This window comes from Pelodiscus sinensis, chromosome 1 (assembly GCF_049634645.1).
Source record: "Pelodiscus sinensis isolate JC-2024 chromosome 1, ASM4963464v1, whole genome shotgun sequence".
Taxonomy (NCBI): domain Eukaryota; kingdom Metazoa; phylum Chordata; order Testudines; family Trionychidae; genus Pelodiscus; species Pelodiscus sinensis.
Window position 1 is genome coordinate 99,602,245 of NC_134711.1, and position 12,555 is coordinate 99,614,799.

The 12,555-nt window shown below is 43.3% G+C and overlaps 1 protein-coding gene across 2 annotated transcripts in view; it reads right to left on the reverse strand.

The window, feature by feature from the left end:
- The window catches only part of DRAM1 (DNA damage regulated autophagy modulator 1), a 65,796-nt gene that overhangs the window by 13,321 nt on the left and 39,920 nt on the right, over positions 1-12,555 (reverse strand). The gene's annotated exons all lie outside the window — the stretch shown is intronic.

Genomic DNA, 12,555 nt, shown 5'->3' on the forward strand with positions numbered 1-12,555 from the left:
CTTAACCAATAATTTTGCTGTGCCAAAACAGAGCACTACTCCACATTTCTCCATTTTATCTCTTTTCTGTATGGTTTTATATGAGACAATCCTATTCCAGGCACTTCCTGTTTTCCTGGCACAACCAAACCCTTACCTTGCTTTCAGTTATGATAGGAGGAAGCCGATAGTGAATTTGGCCATCCTAGCTCTTATCATTTAGGAGGAGTTCTTGATCAAACAGACAAACTCTCAAATATATACTAGATGACAGGTTGTCACATGGACCAAATACAGCCACTACCTGCATACCTGGTAGGGAATGAGCATGAGGGGCACCACAGTTAATTAAAATTTTGGCAGGAGCACAGGTGACAGTGCACCTCCAGAGTGCTTACTGTGAGTCACCTATTCCTGCATGCTGCCTGTAGGAACTCATGATAAATTTCATAATTTGTGTGGGGGTGTTATTGCACTGTATTATGTTGATTCCAATGCAGCCTGATGCTGATATTAATTGGTATAGAAAGCTGCTGCCACTTGTGCAAACTCTGCTGTTGGAGGCTCTCCATCCCTATGAAAACTGTGTTATGGGGTCATTTTAGAGCCTTGTTATTCATTGTGGCTATGTCTACACTAGGAAACTATTCTGAAATTACGAAATTTGACTTAACTCCCAATTTAACAAATTTGAACTAGTGTGTCCTCACTAAGGGGAAGCATCAAAATTAGTCTGAGGCAGGCTCCATTAATATGGACATGATACCTAGGACTTAGAACCCCAGGAAGCATTCTGGACAGCTGCGGGAGGCATCCTGGAGGCCAATAAGTTCTAATTAGTGGCACTGGAACAGCCACACCTACGTTATTTCAAAATTACTATTTTGGAATTAGCATTACTCCTCGCGAAAGGCAGGAGTATAGGGTTTGCATTCTGCAGCTTGTTATTTTGAAATAACAGGCTTAATGGTGTGGATTCATCACTTATAAATTCAAACTTGGGAGGGTTAGTTTGGAATAAGGTCCTAGTAGGAATAAGGTTCGAAGTAGGAATAAGAGCCTCCGGAAAAGGGCGCTTTTTCCGGAGGATCGGGGCCAGTGTAGACGCTCTTTTCCGGCTTTTCTAAACGCCGGAAAAAAGCGGCGGACATTTTTATTTAAATGCCGCGGGGGATATTTAAATCCCCCGCGGATTTCCCTACTACGATAGCTGAAATTAACATGCCCCTTCCGGAAAAGGGGCCAGTGTAGACGTAGCCATTATGTCTTAGGGCCTGATCCAGAGCTTGTTGAATTCAGTGCAAAGACTTCCATTTACTTCAGTAGGCCATTGTTCTCTCAAGTTATTCCTTCCCATCATTCCTCCCTTGCCCTTTGCAATCCCTGCCAGTAGGCATTTTCTTTGACTTTCCTTGAATCTGTTCTAGATCTGTGGTTTTTGAGATGAAGTGACAAAAGTAAGGATGTGCCAGTAGTTTGTACAACTGCATCAGAATATCTATATTATTCTCTATTGGCCCAAGCCAGTTCCCTTTGAAATCACTGGATAGGGAATACACCTTTTACCTAATCATTTAACTACTGCTGCACATCAGGCAGACTCTTTTGTGGAACTGCCCACAGTGATGCTTAAACTTTTTTAAAAATGTTGCTGTTAATTCAGAGCCCTTCACTGTGTTCACATGTTTCTCTAGCAACAGTGACATACATCTGTGTGCCTTGGGTAGACTGAGGAGGCCGGGTATACTTGCAAGTTAATTTTTTAAAATCTGATTACTACCATTCCTTTTTTGTCTACATTCCAGGAAAGTAGCAAGAGGGATTTTGCCTAAAGCAAACAGTAAGCATTTTTTTAAATTCAGTACTGGGAGGAGGGAGGGGGCAGAAGGAGAAACTGATTATAGCATTAATATTCAGATTTTAAAGCCATTTGGTGAAGGGCAGTACTGAAAGAACCAGCTTTGCCCTTTGAAAACATTGGCATTCTCACTTTTAATATCTTTAAGCTATATTTTATAAATTGCCCAAAATATTTGGTTTAACTACTGTTAAATTAAGCAGTGGATCTCTGTTCGTTGTTGTTGTTGGTTGGTATTCGGTCGGCTGTGAGAGTGACTGTGATTTAAAATACCTGAACTGATGTAAATCTCCCAGGCGCTGGAGTAACACAACTACAAAATGGAGGAAAGTAAGATTAATGTTCTGACTGTCATGATGAAAGATGACTCTGGAGCAGAAGACTAAAAACCACATACTAATACTAACATGCTATAAGTTTGCTTTGCCAATGCAATCTGTGTGATCTGAGCATTATGTAACAGAATGACGACAGTAGACAAAAGGAGGACTTAGAAATGGTGCCATCTGTTTATCCCAAAAACCAAAAAGAGCAAATGCCAACGGAAAGCTTGAATATTCACAAGAGAATGAAAGCTTTCTGAACCCTGGCTCTCACTTACATTTCCAGCTGTTTCAAAACTTCTCCTGTTGCTACTTGGGTGTCTCTCCGATTTTACCACTTTATGACATTCTTTACATTTACATTTTATGCTTAGATGCAAATTACATTGTTAGAATCCCAATAGAAATCATCTCTCTTGAATCTGGCATTATTCTGAGGCAATGTGTTTATACATTTCAACTTTTTAAGATGACAGTTCATTTTCATGTCTTCAGGAAGAAAAGAAGTACAGTTTTATAAACAACTACAAAGGCTTACAGCTTGATCTTCCTTCATCTCTTTTACCCTGCTTATAATAATAGTGCATGTTTGCCATTATTAATCCCTCTGAGCCAGATTCATTCCCAGTGGAATTCCATTGTTCCAATACATTTCAAGGAAGGCAGGGATTTTTCCCACTGAGTAAATTTTAGACATTGGGTAAGCAAAGCAATTACATTAATAAATGAATTTATATCCACATACAAGGCATTTTAGTTTGTTCAGGCTAAAAATCTGTGCTACTTGCATCCTGTTTTGACAGTGTGAGTGATGCTGGTCCGCTACACAAGATGAATTTTTTACCCCCCTTGAGAGATTAACTAAAAGTCATTTAATTTAATTCAAAAGTTACGGTCAAAATCCATGCCAAAGAGTACCGAGTCAGGTTTTATGTACCAAGTTTGTCCAGGTGACAATACTATTTTCCATATTTACTTGTCTAATTATAATAAAAAAAGGCCTTTTTAATAAAAAGAAACAAATTATGCAGTGGAAGACTACTGAGAATGACAATAGCAGCTATATAAAGCAACACTAATGTCACACGTTAGTGTTTGACTTTGCACAATTCTGTGGTATTTTTTCCTGTCTTGAAATCCTGGCACTGTGACATTCTGAGACCTGGATGCAAAACCCTTTGTTTCAAATCTTTAGATTGGTGTACGGTGAAGATTTTGGATAGTAGCAGCTTTGAACTGTTTGTGCACTGGGCCATTGTAGGGAGCAGTTTGACTTGATCTGAAAATCTTCGAGATTGAAAAATTGTATTAGAATTGCATTTCCCAGTGTAGTGGTTTAATGGTAGAGTTTCTATCTCTCTGGGTCCATGGGAGGTCAGTCCGCCTCACTATGTCTCAAGTCATCATCACCTGTCATGGGGAATTAGCAGTGTGGCAAGAATCTATTGCTTGGGCCTCTATTCAGGGCGGAGCAGCAAAGCAGGTAGATAGCCCAGGGCCTCAGGCAGGGTGGGACAGTGAGTTTATACCTCAGGCCTGTGTTCAGGACCAAGCAATAAACACAGTTAGTTTCCCTGTCCTGACTGAGGGTTCTCTAAGGTCTATGGTTCAGGCCTGTGTTCTGGGTTGGGCAGCAAGGGATTTAGGCGTGCTGGCTCCAACAGATGGCCAACAAGTGTTAGCTCTTTGGCCTTGAGGTGGGGAGACAGCCATGCCAGGCCCACCTACTCCACTGCACCCCCACCCAGTCTCCTAATAGTGGCAACAGTATCTGCCACTGGGTCAGTGGGAGTTCAGACTGCAACATTGCCTGACTTAGGTTCAGGAAGTGCAGTAACCAGACTAGGCTGCCCCTGAGCCACTTCTTGCTACCTCCTAGGGGGTGTACCTGGTCCTGGAGAGGATTGTTGAGATCATCTGGGTAGAAGGCCAGCAGTGGCAATGTGAGCAAACTCCTCTGCTGTCAGGTCGTCATACAATTCTGATGGCTTTGGCCAGTCCTCGCCTCTTCAGGGGCTGGCAGCAGTCTCCCAGTTCAGGAGCACACAGGAGGCATCTGATACTTCCAGCGGCTGCAGCCCAACTAAGCTTTCAAACCTGCCTTTCATACTTCCCATCCTGCCCACTGACTTCCACTGGGAACAGTGAGTATGGCCTGGCTCTGCCCACCAGGGTTCTGTGAGGTGTTCTTCACCTTCTGGATCCATGGGATGCCAGGCTGTCTCACTATGCATCCCTCAAGGCCAGCTCCAAGTCTTCAGGGCTAGTTTTTGGCTCCCCATATGGAGGAAGAAAAAGTCAGCTTTGACATTGTCTTTACCTGCCTGAGTGCCTGACTCTAAAGACATATTGCAGGAGAGTAAGGACCCAGAGTATCAGCCTAGTATCGGAATTTTCCATGGTGTTTAAGCCATATAAGGGAAGTGTGGTCTGTGACCAGGACAAAGCGGGGGGGGGGCATAAAAAATAGCTGTTGAAGTCTGGTCTGAATGAGATGTGCTCCTGACAGACTTTACTTCAGGGTCTGGAAGGCATTTTTGCACTCAGTTGACCAGTGTTCCCAGCAGGGGCTGTCTTTGGTGAGGAATGCTGTGAGGGGTGCCACAATCTATGCAAATTTGGGGCACTAGGTCATATCCACCCCGTAATAGGAAAGGTCAAGGCTCGTGGCAGTGAAGGGGACTCCATTATGGTCAGGTCAGCGTACAGCTCAGGCAGCTTTGTCCAATCCTCAGCTCCGCAGGGGCTAGTAGAAGTTTTCCAGCTTGGAGAATGCAGGAGGTCTCTGAATCCTCCAGGGGCTGCAACCCAACTGAGCTGTCAGACCTGCCTTTTATGCTTCCTGTCTCATCCACTGACTTCTACTGGCAAGAGTGCGTATGGCCTGGGTCTGCCCACCAGGGTTCCATGAGGGATTCTTCATGGAGGGATGGGAGAACAAGCTGCCTTACTACATCCAGTCACCAGGAGACAAAGGGAACATAAGTGCTTCCACCTATGTACTAAAGGCTTGTATTCAGTAGTGCACTACATTGGCACAGCTGCATTGATGTAGCATGGGTGGTAAAGACCTGCTGTGTTGATGGGTGAGCACTCTCTCAACGTAATTACTTTGCCTCAAAGAGAAGTGAAAGTTATGTCACATGGCGAGCGTCTTCTGCCAACATAGTGCAGTGTAGACATCACTGTAAATCAAAGTAACTTTTGTTTCTTAAGGCAGTGTTTTTTCACATCCCAAGTGACATAAGTTACATTGACTTAAGCAGTAGTGTGGTCAGCCCTGAGGCGTACAAATGCCACCGACAGTGTATGTGTCTTTTAGTCAATATCTCAGGACTTTTTGGATCTTGCTAGTGATATTAAAATGTTTCCATGCTTCTTTGCTGTTAATTGGTCCCCTAGCCTTGCAGGAATTCAGTAGAATAAAGTTTCTTTTCTCCTTAATTGATATGGGCATCAGAATATTTACTGTACACGGATGGTCTTTCTATAGAAATCGTTTGAGTTATGCCTCCTAAAAAGAAATGATGCTGCACACCTCAACAACTTCTCTTGTACTTTCTTAATGGGATAAATTCATCCTGGGAGTAATTCCATTAACATCAATGGAATTACTTAACTCGATTGACGTCAGTGGAGTTACTCCAGGGATGAATCTGGCCTGGTACTTGTAAGTAATTTTTTTTTTGGAAGGTAAAACATTATTTTTCAGAGTTTTTTGACAACACTGGGCTTCCTGAGGACTTAAACAAACACATGTTCCACTTCCTGATTCTGAGGACGAGAAGTACAGGTTTGAAGTTTTGCTATTGTGGATAATTCTGGCTCACACTGTTTAGCATTCTGGAATGATTTATTGACAGGAATAAAAATAAAAAGAGGGCGCCAAAATAGTACGTTTGATGATTAATGGTGCTGAGAGGCTGTTGAGCAAAGGTAAATTGAATACTGCTTGGAGGCCCTGTTCAGGCTTCCATTGATATCTGTGGAGAAACTCCTGTTGAGGTCATTGGTGCAAGATCATTTATTAAGTGCTCAAATCCAAGAAGATTATCACCTTCCTCACTCCTCTGCCCAAATTCAGAAGGGAAATTGCCACTGTGCCAAGTGAGTAGAGAAGTAAGGAGAAATCCTGACTTACGATATTGGTTTGCTGTTTCTGTTTGCTTCAAGAAGCGAAGTTGCTGCAACTGCCCTCTGCTGGGAGGGGAACTGGATGAATGATAGAAAAATGTCTGGATCATTTATTCAAAAGTATCAAGAAATTCATTGTTTAATTCAATGTTTGATGTTCTGTATAGGGATGTAAGTGACTGCTTGAGTAGCTGACTACCCAATAAGCTTAGCTATATTGGGTAGTTGAATCGCTCATCAACTACTTCCTCCCTCTCCTTCCCCCCCCCCCCCCCCGCCTTGCTGCCTCTGTATCAGAGGCAGCAAGATGGGGGGAAGCTGGAGCCAGTGCTGGGAGGAGCCAGCTTAAGAGCCTGTTCTCACCCCCCAGCACTGTCTCTGGGGGGGGGGGGAAGCAGAGCCACAGAGGTCCCAGAGCCGGCACAAACTGGGATTGCTTAGTCCCAGTTCACGCCGCCCCCAAGATCTTAGGCTACGTCTAGACTACATGTCTCTGGTGACAGAGGCATGTAGATGAGGCTACCAGGCATAGGAAAATGAAGCGGCGATTTAAATAATCGCTGCTTCATTTAAATTTACATAGCTGCCACGGCTGCCGCGCTGAGCCGACAAACAGCTGATCAGCTGTTTGTCGGCTCAGCGCTGTAGTCTGGATGCGCGGGTGCCGACATCAAAGGCATTTGTCAACCACTCAGGTATGCCTCCTGGAATGAGGTTTACCTGGGTGGTCGACAAATGCCTTTGATGTCGACACCCGTGTGTCCAGACTACAGCGCTGAGCCGACAAACAGGTGATCAGCTGTTTGTTGGCTCAGCGCGGCAGCCATGTAAATTTAAATGAAGCGGTGATTATTTAAATCGCCGCTTCATTTTCCTATGCCTGGTAGCCTCATCTACATGCCTCTGTCGCCAGAGGCATGTAGTCTAGATGTAGCCTAACTTCGCTGCAGCTCTGCAGTTTAAATGTCATAAAAGCCAGACTGCCTGCATGCCCAGCTCCTACAACATTTAAATAGCAAAGTCACAGTGGGGTTAGAGAGTGTCCTGTCCCGCCCCTTATCAACTAATCCATTGTCTACTTGATTAGCTAATTAACCTCTCCTTAACATCCCTAGTTCTGTAAGTGGAAGTGAAGATACAGTTTTGCAGCAAGATCTGACAGCTTCTAAAGTCCCCTAAAAAACGTAGGGTTAGAGAGAACTGTCTGCTACCACTTCCAGAAGGAAAAAGGAGAAATGTTTCATTGGCCACCTTATATAATTCACTCAAGGGACAATGAACTTTCGATTGGTGGGGGGAGAAGAAGTGCATGCATTTAATTGTAGGAAGGTTACACTCTATTAGATATATGCAATAGTAATGACGATATTTGTACTGAGCTCTTGTTAAAGCACTTTGAGTAAATTCACTAATTAATCCTTACAGAGACCTGGAGAGGTGTAAGGCCAACATTTTCAGAAGCATCCGCTGAATATGCAAGAGTATCCATGATTCCAAACAAAGTTAGTAACAGTCCTGGATGCAGAGCATCTCTGAATATCTGCCTATCAGTGTCCCAAATTAAGCATCCAAAACTAATGGACTCTTGGAAATTTTGTCCTACACAATTTGGGCAAACCACACAGTGAATTGTGCATCCCAAGCTCCTACTACCATGCTCAGTGAAAAGGCCATGTGGTTTCATATCCAATGCGGTAGAGTTAATTTTGCTGATTTTTTTAAATCTTTGCCTGGACTCAGGGAGACACTCTAGAGACAAAGGCAGCCTCCTACATACTTGTACAAACAAGTTGGAGTTATTTTAAAAGTATGAGTTATTCTCAGATACCTAACTTGAAAATGCTGAAAATATTTTGTTCAAACTTTTAAACAAAATTCACCTTTGCAGAGAGACTAAGCATGGCAAACTCTTCATGAGCAGTTGATTTGTAATGCGAATTGGATTGCAAGATTAGGTGCATATTTGTTATTGCTAAAACTATCATACGGCAAGCAGCTTCTCTGTAAGTGGGTGCACCTAGATGCGTAGCTCTGGCAAGAGCTGGCTGAGCTATGGGAAAAGCCAGCAGGGAGCTGTTTAAAGAGCTGGTAGGAACCTGAGTTGCAATGGGACAGTATCTGTAAGAAATTTTAAGTTAAGTTCACCGCTGGTTGCAGGTGATCAAATCAATTCAAATGTTAATGTCTTTATAAAACCAGGCTTTGTGATTGTAAAGTGCACAAACTGAGATTAAAACAGAAAAGGGAAAATAGAGCTTTTTAAAGGAAAGTGACACTATGAAAACTGAAACGCCTCAGTGTCTATTCCATTGAAATGGAAACTACTTACAAAAGTATTCAGATTAAAGACAGGTAGTTTATTCTGCTTGAGTGTGGGAAATGCATAGTGATAACATGGTCTGTTGGTGCCATCTATTGTGTATTTGTGAAACCATACATTTATCAACCCTAAACGTTGTCAAATTGTCCATATTTCCCATTCAAAAGTAAAGACCCTTTGCACATTCAACCACTACTTGCAAATTTTGACAGCTTTTCAGAGAGACCTCTGCCTCTTCTATTCCTTAGCAAACTTACATCATAGTTACTTTAATAACACCTACCAGCGAAGGCCTTATCAGTGCAGTACTAATACTTGCTGAAAGATCCTGCCCCTGTAAAGCTCACAAGCTTATAGAAGCAGAGAAACATGGGGAAATGAAACTGGCAGAAGAAAGCCACATAACACAACTAGAGTAGGCTGTATTCAAATAACGGTTGTACCCAACTAAATGTTTCCTTTCGTTATTCACGTTTTTATTACAATTTACTCAACTACTTTTGCTGCCGTTAGTGGTGTGTTCCGGATATTACCTATTTTGAAACTTAAATCTTGTTATAGAATATTACTAAATACTGGAGTTGTGGTTTTCATCTTCAATGTGCTTTGTCACCTAAGTGATTCAAGAGCTCCCAGGCTTTCCAGGCTGCTGTTTCAGTTGTTCAATCCCAAAGTCAGCTGTACTAAATGTTGCTGCTGCTTCCCATTCAGAAAGTTATAGTACATATAACATTGAATGTAGTCGTCGTCTCTTTCGAATGTTGTGTTCAACGCTATATTTCTTTGTCAAAGTTGGACGTCCAAGCTCTCCGGCCAGTGAACAGCATCGCTGGTTAGGTTGCAGATATCCTCCAATGAGCCAGTGAATTTTCGTGTTGGGCATTCTGCAACGATGTGATGCATAGTTTGCGGACTGCCACAATCACAAAGTGGAGATGGCAACAAATTCCACTTATTGAATGTAGTGAAGGTGTTAGAGACTTCTTTAGTACAGTCCCCTGAGCCTCTCTGTGTTCAGATCATTTTAAAAAATATTTCTTCCATAAAACCTAACTGATAATTTGCTGAAGGAGTTTCAAAATAAATAAACAAATTCCACACCCTTTGTAGTCAGTTAAGATCTTGAAAGTGCATATTCAGAGAATAACTATAAAAGCTTTAACAGGGAATTGTAACAGGGTGGCACTCCCCTCTTGTGAGCACTCCTTTCTGGTCAAGTGTGCATGCCTGCATGCTCTCAGTTCAAAAGCCTCTTTGGCAACTCAGCCCTCAGGCCAAGTCACACATCCTGCGTGCAATCAAACACAAACAACTTCTGGGGTACACATTTAACAGGGGCCCATCTCAGTGCTCTCTATATAGAATCTCTGAGTCCATTCCCCGCTCCAGAAAAGAGTGGTACCCCTAAGGCTTCCCCTTCTGAAGACAACTTCCTTGCCCTCACCTCATGGCTTTATCTCAGAGTCCCATCATAGTCAATCAGTCTCATTAAGCTCACCTGCTGTCTGCGGTACTGCCATTCCTTCATCCAGCCAGTCACCCAGTCTTCACAACCTGAGTGCTTCAGAGGAACTGCATTGATTCTGACATTGCAGCTCCTTTTATAGGGCCTTTTTGTCCCCTGATTAGCTGCTTGCTTTGTAGCCACTTTAGCCTGGTTGGAGGACTTCTCTATGGCTTCTCTGGGGCAGGGTCTGGCAGGACCACAGGGCCTCCAGCAGGAAGCCTCAGGGCCTGGTCCACCCTGTCACAGGAATACACAAAGGAAACATGCCTGCAGTTCCATAGGTGACTACTTAAGTGAGCTAAAACTGACAGAAGTGAAATTTATATGGGTTGCTGCTTAATGTTGTGGGTGGGAAATGCAACAGAGCTCAGCACTGGCCTACATTTTCTTCCATTGAAGTCTGTTAAATTTCCATTCAGTTAAACCAATGCTATGGGTTTTTGCAAATCCCCTCTTACATTTATTCTTCTTTGCATTTTGATGTCTAAGGGGCTTGGCCATGGACCAGAAAGCTGGCATGCTAGGTGCTGTACAAACACAAACCGAAGAGGCGGGCCTTGCTCGGAAGAGTTTACAGTTGAAGTAGATCACAGAGCTATGCAAGCTTTTCAGTGTATTAGAATCCTTGTCCCTGGTCTCCTCAGCCGATATTATTCAGCTGCTCCTGCATATCATAGCAACGAGCCAACAGAGTGGTTTTTATGTAGTACTATGTCAAAAGCTGTGAGGTCTAGGTAAACTATGTCCATTGTAGCTTCATTCCTATTAACTGGTACTCATTGCTCTCCAGAAAGTTCTTAGTAGTTTGGGCATTTCCTTTAGTGACTCCTTGCCTCTGGTGCTGATTACATTCTCTCTTGTTCTGTAGCCACTGTTTCCAAAGCCCTAGTCACTTTCAGGATCAGATTCTCAGTCTTGATTCCAATGCACATAATTACACTAGCTGAAGATCAGGCTTACGAAGTCAAGCTTGTGCATGTATATTTTCCAGATCATTTATGAGTCCTCTTTGTAAATGTAGCTTGTATCATTAGTTTCTTGGTGATCCTTTTCATATTTTCCATGTTAAAATGACCATTTACATATTTTATTAGAACCTTCCTTATCAGAGTGGCAATTTGCTGAAAAGGTCAAAGAATCCTTTGCCCCTGAGTGCCTAGGGAAAGAGAGAAGTTCCATTTCTACTAAAGGAATCAGATTGCCCAAAGAATCTGGAAAAAATCATCTCAGGATCACAGCACAGTAGGTGATAAAGGCATTAGAGTTACTAGAGACTGAGGCTACCAGAGCTAACTGGACTTTCTTTGACTTCTGAAGCAGGAGGCAAAAGATGTCTTGGGGTGAAATTCACCCCTTGCAGAAGGCCTGGGTGCCATATCACCCTAAGCGGTGCATAAACTTTGTGTCCATCTGCAAAGGGGGTGGACTTCACATTTGTTAAGACACTCTTGTACTGAGCACGCTCAGTAACACCGCAGACGCTTCTGTCCTCAGTCTGCCCCCATGCTTTCACCCTCTCCCCCCCCCTTATGACATGCACAGACTCCCCCCTCACCAAAATCTGAAAGGGCATCCCGGCCCAGTTTCGTGCTGGGTGGGGCCTTTGGTGAAAGGGGTAGGCTGGGAACAGTCCTCAGCACTGCCTGGAGCATGACATTGGGCCCCCGCCAGTCCTTATTACTGTCCGGAGCAGGGAGCGTGGCACTTCAGTGGCAATTTAAAGGGCCTAGAGCTCTGGCTTCCACTGCTGCTGGCCCCTTTGAATTGCCAGGTCCCAGGGCAACTGCTCCCTCTGTCTCTCCCCCTCTCCTCCCCCAAGTCCCTCCTATTGGCAGACCCACACATCACTTCTTTTCTGCTCCCACAGGACTACCATGCAATTCTGCATCTGTTCCTCATGTCTCTCCTAGGTCAGTTTGTAGCACAGAGACTTGCTCTTTTAAGTCAGTAACTTTCATCTTTGCTATAATCACGGGCATCATGGCTTTAAGTTTCAGCCAGGGGTGGGCAACTTTTCATTTAGGGGCTATTGGTATAAAAACTGCTATTTTTATAAATCATTGTTAGACGCACACCAGATTACTTCCCATGTAACAAAGGGGAAAACAAGGCAGGAACTGTGATTTAGTGATTTCCTTACATTTGATTTCCTTACATGGGGGGGAAATTCTTGTTCAGATGTAAAAAGGAGCTGGCAGAATGGAAGTGCAGGGAGACAGGAAAAGTATCTTTTGCTAGTGGCTGGCTGTTAAGCTTTTTTCTTATTTAATGTAATTTATAATTTGTGCTGGATTTCTATTATTTGGTCAGAATAAACTTGTGCCATTGCTATTTAATCATGCAAGTGGTGTTTCCTCCTTATTGTTCCATATCTTGGCTTGAAATGTGTGTTTTGTGCTTAGATTCTATGACTGAAACTACAGGACAAGCATCC